We start from the raw sequence: 8,929 nt of genomic DNA on the forward strand, positions 1-8,929 counted from the left end.
AAAATTACAAACAGCACTGAAGGTACAGATCAGCAGTCATAGATGTGAAGCCCTAGGTTCAGTCCTTAGCACAAGAGGTGGGTAGTTTTAAACAGCTGAGCACAACAAAGACACTGCCTAAACTGGCCTAAAAGGACACAGGAACATTTTGTAAAGCAGAATGAGTAAAAATGGAAACAGTCCACTCCTATACACTGTTATCCCAGTTCTGCTGTCTAACCTCTTTTACCCAACACAGACAGGTTAGGGTTGTCTGAGTTCTAGATCTTTACCTGTTACAGAGAATTTCCTGTCCTCTGCTCTGATAGTCTTAGCAGGCCTAAGAAACAGGCATGAAAGTAATTTTACAGTCACTTTATACTTAGGGAAGAGTTAACCAAGAAAGGTTCAGCAGTTTCATCAGAATGCATGTAGCTCAAAGTCCTGAAGCTGGAGAATTTAAATCTCTGGACCACTAGGCTTGAGCTCCTTCTACACCTTTATGGTGGAACTCAGTGCCAGTCTGGATAGTGAGCACAGTGGAAAGTAACAGGGATCAAAGCCAAGACTGCGTTTGCATTCAAGCTGCACCATTTCCGGCATTTCTCTGGTGGAAGTTTCCTAACCCAATTTGTTCATCTGTAAAATGAGATTCAAATTATCCTGCTCCTCAATTTGTCAGAAGTAAATGAGGCAAAGCCAGCAAGAACCCTGACACAAAGGAGATGTTCAACAAATGAAAATACCCAATCCCATTAGCAGCTCCGTGGAATTTTCAAAAGCTACCCCAAATTCTCAAGGGGTATATTTTGTACAGTACATTCTATTATTACAGTGCATTCAACAATCTGGCGGCTCTTTTGGTTTATGCAGGTCCAAAATCAGACATTTTAATTGGTGGGCTTGATCTGAGTTTCACTTCTAACAGCATAATATAGCAGGACCTCTCCCTCTTATGCTTGAATCAGCAGCTGTTACTCACGAAGCAGTAATTGCTATTGAATCCTTCTGCCATAGCTATATACCATATACAGATAGTAGTCAGATAATGCCTACAAAATAAGGATTATCTTTAAGGGAAGAGCTTCCTAAGAGGGGTGAGGATGAAGTTAAGTGGTGGAGTGTCTATCTACCATACATGGGAGCATAGGTTCAACTTCCAGAAGGTCATGGCGTATATACCTAAAATCTTAGCACTCAGGAGGTTGAGGCAGGAGGATCATAAATTCAAGGCCAGTCTGAGCCATATAGTGAGTTCATGATTAGCCTGGTCTGTATAGCAAGGCATTATTTCAAAACAAACAGAACAGGGTGGAGAGATTCTTGGAATAAAAGAAAGATTAGTTACCTCCACCTTGATTGCTTTAATTTTTAAATGGTAACTCTAATAATGAAATTAATACAAACAGGGAGGTTTTTTTTCAAATAGGGAGTTTTAGTTAACTGCAAATAGATTTTTCTCATTACAAATATCAGACTGATCTCAAAATCTGAATAAAATATAATAATCCCAAAACTATCATGACAATTAGTGATCTAGAAATTACCCACAATACACCAGATTAGAGATTTGTCTAAATCCTGCAGATGGTTCTGAGTCTATCAGTAAATTCTCATTCATAATTTAAGAGTAGTTAAGGTACTGCTCAATTAACCATCTATAGTTGTCCCATAAACCAATCATCGGAAATCAAAGAGTAATGGGCAACCAAATAGGCTTCAAATTTTAGTAACTGAATTGGGTAGTCCTAAGGACTTTTTCTTGCAGTTTTTCACTAGAAGTTGCTGGATCTTTAATCACTCCTGAGCCTTACATTCATTTCTTCAATAGTGACTGATCAGGTTATCTAAGAATTCCAAAATAATCTCGCCATCTGTTTCCTATTTCAACCATGGTACACCATTCAGGGCAGTTTCTCCACCTCTGCACTGCTGACATTCTGGGCTGGATAATTTATTACTGTGAGGTGCTTTCCTGGGCATGGAGGATGTGTACCAACACCCTGCTCTCTCCCCATTAGATGCCAATAACACACAATTACGTCCAAGTTGCAGTAACTAAAAATATTTCCAGATACTGCCCAATGTCTCCTGGGGAGCAAAATTGCCCCCAGTTGAGAACCATTGATTTACAGGCACTCTTTTAATGTCTTTACCTCCACAAGATCCCTGTTTAAATGGACATGCATTTCCTGGAACGGTTAAAAACTGGTCCAACAGCAATTGTTAACACTCTTGAACACTGTCATGTGACCCTGCCCCATTCAGCGGATGCTACAGGCATCCCTTTATTCATTTTGTTTGTTTTTTGAGACAGGGTCTTCCTATGTAGTTCAACCTGGCCTCAAACTCAGTGATCCTCCTGCCTCAGCCTACTGAGTGCTGGCATTACAGGTGTGTCCCACCATACCTGGCTACAAGTATCACTTTATAAATGAGGAAATTCAGGTTCAGGGAGATGAATTACCTTTATTTCTATTCAGTGTGAAAGCCATCTGGGCATGGTGGCGCACACCTGTAATCCCAGCACTTGGGAGGCTGAGGCAGGAGGATCCTTGCAAGTTTGAGGCCAGCCTGGGCTACAAAGTGAGCTCAAGGCCAGCCTGAACCGCATAGAGAGATCCTGTCTCAAAAAAACAAAAACAAAAACAAAACAAAACAATGTGAAAGCCAGAATTTTAAATTCAGCTTCACTATAAAGCTTTCCATATGGATCTTTTCATAAGGCCAAGATCTTTGAAGAAGGCACAGCAGAGATCTGAAAAAACCAAAGGGTTTCACCAGACCTACCAGTGGTACAAGCATGTTTCTCCTCTATTCTTCACCAGTGATAAGAACCTCCCTACAGCACACAGGTGACATGTGGACTATGACATGCACAGGTAATTATCATGACTTTTTTTAAACTTAGCTATCAGCACCTAAACTCTCTTCCCCAGATGCACTTTCCTACCTTCTTTGGATCTTTGCTCCAATACCTTTTCCAGGACTTCCTTATCTCAAATGAGCACACCTTTTGCTCATTTTCAGGCCCAGTAGTGCTCTTCCAAGCTGTTAATGTCAAACCACTCCTCTCCAGCTCCTCACAGGATGTGTTTGTTTGCCTAGCTCCCCCATCAGAATCTAAAGGTACTCTACTTTGTTCCTATTTCACCTTTATCACCTAGAGTCTGCCAGAGTGGGCACCTGGATAATTGCTAAGCAGAGCAATTTTATAAAACCACGCCAGTGAAATCTGAATTAAGTCTATGGGAACAGGGTAGATTTTGGTTAAGGATGAGAAAGCAAAGCCAAAGAGAGTGTTGGGGCATGAGTTCTAAGACAGTACTTCTCAAACTGCAAAGTACCTGGAGGTTCTGCTAAAATGCAGATTCTGATTCAGTAGCCTAGAGTGGGCTGACACTGCACATCTAACATATTCCTGGGGAGGGGTTTGATGTTGCTGGTCAACTTTCACAGTCAGGTCCTAAACCAGAGAGTGCACTTGGGTGAAAGATGAGACAATAGGCAGGCACTCAGAAGGGAATCAGAGCTGCAGAGGACTAATTTGATGAACTGTCTCTTAATGAAAAGTACATGCCTACCTTGCTGGCTGCTCTCATTTCTCTTTCAAGGATTATGACTACATGGAACACTTTATGAAATAAACATTCTGAGAATCCCAGTGCTAAACAATCATCTTCCCATGGCATCTTTTCAAAATGCAATGATCATACACTTATACATATATATTTCAGTTTTGTTGGGATATAATCTAAAATATTTAATATTAATAATACACTTAGTGGGCTGGGGATATAGTTCAGTGACACAAGCACCTGCCTGCCAAGCACAAGGTTCTGAGTTCAATTCCGAGTAACAAGTGAATAAATAAATAAATAAATAAATAAATAAATAAAACATAATAATGTGTCATATTTCAACAAATTATCAAACGCTTTCTTTTCCACTGTTGTTCTGCTCTGTCATTACTTAATGCAACACATATACAATCTCTGAATTTGGTAGTTGATAGAATATGAACAGTTGAAGAGATTAAAAATAGCAAAGAGAAGAAAGTATACATTCCAAGATCAAAACCACACAGTTGTCCACCAAGTTCAATTTAGATAAAGTAAATAGGACCACAGGGAAGAAGAGCACTGAGCATCTTTCATTTCCAACTGATAAGTTACATTTGCTTTTGAGAGCCACTGGTAATAGTCTAATGTCTAATTTATTACAAAAGATAATTTAAAATCAAATTAGCAAAGTAAAACTACAAAATTATCAAAACATCTTTATGATCCCTACTTTACAATAAAATGCTGTACTTATACAAAGTAGGAGTAAAAGATTTATTTATAATTTCCAGCTATATATGGGCTTCAGCTAGTCTAATGGTCTCATAATGAAAGGCAGAAAGGAGCAACAATTTCCAAAGTATCAAGTAAGTTTATAATTTATTTCACGCTACTCAAATACACTAAAATGGTATTTGTGATCATTTCATGTGCCCACAATTCAACCCCTTAATCCTCAGAATATTTATCACTTTTAAATACATTCCTAGACCTGCATTATCAATCTACCAAATGAAAAAAATGCTTTTTCAAAAAAGAAGTTCTTTGACTTACTATAGTCCAAACAACTTCTGTCCAGTATTGCCCAATATTTGAAAGTCTACTAAATGATTTAAAGTACCTTTTCCCGAAACACAGAGAGACATGAACAAAAAATTCCAAAATATATCTAATTCTATGAAACTCAATTTTCTAAGTACACTTATCAGAATTGGGCTTGAACCTGTCAGGTCCAGGCAGTGGTTTGCTTCCTACTGATAGGCTAAACTTCTTCCCTTTCTAGGCACAATCTTAAAGCTCTATATACATTAATCTTATTTATTGTTAAGCAATGTCCCTACCATCTGCTCTAAATTGTATTCCACCTGAAAATATATTTCCTCTTTTATATATTTAGCCCCTAGTAATTTGTGTTCAGGATATTTTATTACAAAGCCAGTAAAAAGGGGAGGGAATGAAATTAAATTTGATCATCTAAATATATATACATGGCTTATAAACAAAACTACATGGCTTATAAACAAAACTACAAAATGAGGTGAAAGGCACTTCTGCATATATTTTGAATTTCTGCTATCATGTTCAGCTGCCCAAATTCCAACTATTACAGTACTGAACATTTTTATAACAAACTGTACTTTCAGACTGTTCAAAATGTTTTTTGCATTTTAGTTCCAGATGGGTGTTTTGGTTCAGTTGGTGAATGACTGAATATAATTCAGGGTGATCATTTCTTAATTTCTTATAAAATGTATTATTTATTTTGACTTGGAAATAAGAAAAATAATTACCATCATTAAATATCAAGGGAAGTCTTAAAATCATTTCACGATTATACAATAAATTGTATAAAATTTTACTTGCATACTGTATCAGACTCCTATTACATAAATAAATGGACAAGGTTTAAAAGTGAAAAATTCTTTCCATTACATAATATTTAGTTTAGAATGAAAATGTTATCTTTTATATTTTATTACAAATTGTTCATAATACTTAAAAAATTAATATACTCACCTATACTGAATTACAGTAATTCAAAATTTCAAGTTTCATGAGAGAAAACTAATGTACTTATTAGAAATAAACTTGTCAAGGAAGGCATTCCTTTCATCTTTTCCTAAGCACTGCCTTTTCTCCTTTGTATAGGACCCATACAGTATCAGTAAAAATACCACTACCTGCATTAACACTCCTTACTCCTACTGGGCATGGTGGAGCACGCCTGTAGTCCCAGCACTTGCGAGACTGACGCAGAAAGTGCCAGGAGCTTGAGGCCAGCCTAGGTTACATACTGAGTTCAAGGCCAGTCTGAATGACATAGCTAGACCCTGTCTCAAAAAAACAAACAATAAAATACTTTCTCCTTTCTGAATATCAAATTGATTTAAACTTTTAACAAAATGAGTGAACAGAACGAGAAACTATAATGTTCTATTCATTTTACTAAGCCACTCCAGGAATCTTCCCAAATCACATTTCAATTTTGCCTTTAAATACATTCACCAGCAGTCTCCCACAGGAACCCATTATCAGTTTACCATTATTACCAGCCTTCCAAATGTATCTCATTCAAATCTTGAAGGTCTTTCAAGTAGTCACTAGTAAACATGTTCATTAATGTTAATCTCCTTGGATACTTTTCTACTCTGGCCTTACACAATAGTCTTTCCTTCCCGTTCAGAGATAAATCTGTCACAAGTTTTAATAGTTTGTTTTTTACACCATGTTTATTCACAAGTTTTTATTTTCCTTCAGATAAATCCTAATCTATGTTAAGTGTAGACATAACTTCTTACTAAAAACAAGAGGCAATTTAAATAGCCAGAGTGTAATGGTTTTGGATTACCTTTGTAAATTTTCTAAATCAAACCTTTAAGAGATTAGTCAAATAACCAATGTAAATACTCATTAAAAATACATAGGTAACCATTCCAAATATGACTAAGTATAAAAATTTGTATATCTTACTAAATGTCCTGAAAAAAATTAAACATTTAATATTTCCACAGCTGTCCCTCAACCCTAAAGGACTAAAATTCCTTGGTAATTTATCAAACCAACAACAATTTTAAAATATTCATTGAAAGGATACTTACAACAAAAGTGGAAATCAGTACAATTTTTAAAACTGTTTCAATGCATTTATACAGTGCTACGAACCTTGCTCAGCTTTCTAATGTGCTTTTAACAAAATAAAATTTTCAAACTGGATCAACAAGACATAAACAATCTCATTATTTTTACTGTTATATTTTAAACTTACAAAACCTTTAGGCTCCACTTCAGTAAGCTTTCTAACCTGTATTACTCATTTTCATTTTGGGCTACGAAATATGAAACTGCAGACCTCTCCAGCTCCACCATTAAATGATCAAGGTCATGGATTTTCTATTCATGAAGACCCATAATAATACTTATTTACAGTTCTCATTATCTGCTCCAAAGAAGGAACTCTCAAATGTTTGCACTGGGCTTCCTTCTTGGAAGAGCCTAATTTATGCAGAACAAAACATAAAATTGTTATATTGCTGATGATGTTAATTTTGCAATCCACACTTTAAAAACTGCCTCAAAATGTCACTTCCAGACATGTCAAACCCAAGATGAAAATGTTAGCTCTCATTTAAAACTTTAATTTCCCAACAAATTCTTATCTAAAATGAAATACACTTATGAGCTACTAGTCACCCATTAGAATTGAAAACCTTTAAGGCAAAATTTGAAAAATTAAGGTTTTCCAACTTTTTTCCCTCCAGCTTTTGAAAAGAATTCACACTTTCTCACTGTCAACACAACATGCCTTTATACATTATACTTGTAAATTTCTCTTTTGGTGAGTGGATGCAGTGGATTAAGAGCTTCTGTGTTAATTCCCCAGTTCTGTGCATATTCACTTGACCACACATAACATTAATTTTGATTGGTAAGAAAAAAATTTAAAATTCTTTACCAACCAATGGAAGCAGTGTAGCTTTATGAGTTACTAAAGAAAAGATTTAATATACACACACAAAGATTAGCCACTTTTTCCTAGACTGAGAATGTAAACAGAAGTTCACCACAGTTGTCTGTTAACAGTTATTTATTAATTGTTCCACAATAGCACTAAAGTTCATAACAAACCAAAGTACCAAAATAGGTCTGAACTGAAAGAATGACAAAATAAGAACAGTGTTCCAACCAAAGAGCTCCTTTCCTTTTTAGTTAAAATTCTTCAAGACCACTATCAGTATTGGTGTAAACTTTATATTCCCTTTTTTCTTTCAAAACTTACTCCTTTTTTCTTTCAAAACTAAGATATCCATTAGCTCCCTTAATATTCAATGCCTGCTCATTATGCTTTTATTCTCTGCAAGTACAGACGCCACTTTTTCCTTTAAAATATGTGGTCAAATTCTTAAATTTTTCTCTAGCTATTTACACGTCCCAAGAGTTACCTATTTCAACACACAGCTTGCTTTACAAGTCTTCTATTGCACAGCACACTTCCACCCAGCTAGTCACACTCAGGTTATATTTAGTCTTAATGTTTGAAAAAGCTCAGCATTGCTCCTCCAAATAAAAGGGTATGCATGGATTGGTTGTGCGTTTTCTTTCATTTTTGCCTGTATCTATCTGGGAAACTATTTTTGTGCAAAAAAAACCAACTTCAGTAGTTGGCTAACTACAGTGTTAACATATTTGTTTATGGAAAATACTGTACTGTCAAATCTAGCAGCTATAAGGTAGTTATCAGATGAGAAAGTGCAAATTATAAATTCTATTCTGCTCATTTAACGCACTTATAAAACTCTCTGGCTTCATGTAATCTAAATGTATACCACAAATGCTAAACTGCATATAAATTTTAAAGTAACTAATATTCAATTATATTTTAGAAATAATTTTCTAACTGTACAATAAACTTCCCATATTTGGGCAGCCTACTCAGGAAGGTTTTGGGGTAATTTTTATTTTGTGGTACTAGGGACTGAAACCAGGACCTGCACACTAAGCCCGTTCATATTTTTTTGATACAGGGTCTTGCTAAATCTCTATTGCCCAGGCTGCCTCACCCTCCCAGAATGCACGTGCCAACACACCCAGCTCAGGAAAGGATTCTTAACCTGGGGTTCATAGGTAAAAAATTTTCTTCAGTCATCTGAGCACAGACTGATCTCTGTAAATATATTTCTGCTAATGCAAGGATTCAAACAGACACTGACCGTGTCAAGTACCTGAAGAATCTGTGACCCCAAAAATGTTATGTAGTATTTCTTTGCATGATCCTAAGATTCCTTAAGAATTTCGGTAGAATCTACATTCAAATACAGCCAATACTTAAAAAAAAAAGCAAATAAATTCGGGGAAAGCAGAAATAATTTTAAAAGTGTAAGTCCTCTTTC

At 35.8% G+C, this 8,929-nt stretch overlaps 1 long non-coding RNA gene across 1 annotated transcript in view; it reads right to left on the bottom strand.

The window, feature by feature from the left end:
• The window catches only part of LOC102003089, a 112,813-nt gene extending 109,227 nt beyond the window's left edge, over nucleotides 1-3,586 (bottom strand). The window contains exon 1 of the long non-coding RNA XR_001236832.1: nucleotides 3,564-3,586. This is a non-coding gene — a long non-coding RNA (uncharacterized LOC102003089). The remainder of the gene's footprint in view (nucleotides 1-3,563) is intronic.
• Nucleotides 3,587-8,929: the final 5,343 nt, after the last annotated feature.

The sequence above is a fragment of the Chinchilla lanigera genome, unplaced genomic scaffold, assembly GCF_000276665.1.
Source record: "Chinchilla lanigera isolate Chin_1 unplaced genomic scaffold, ChiLan1.0 scaffold00005, whole genome shotgun sequence".
NCBI lineage: Eukaryota > Metazoa > Chordata > Mammalia > Rodentia > Chinchillidae > Chinchilla > Chinchilla lanigera.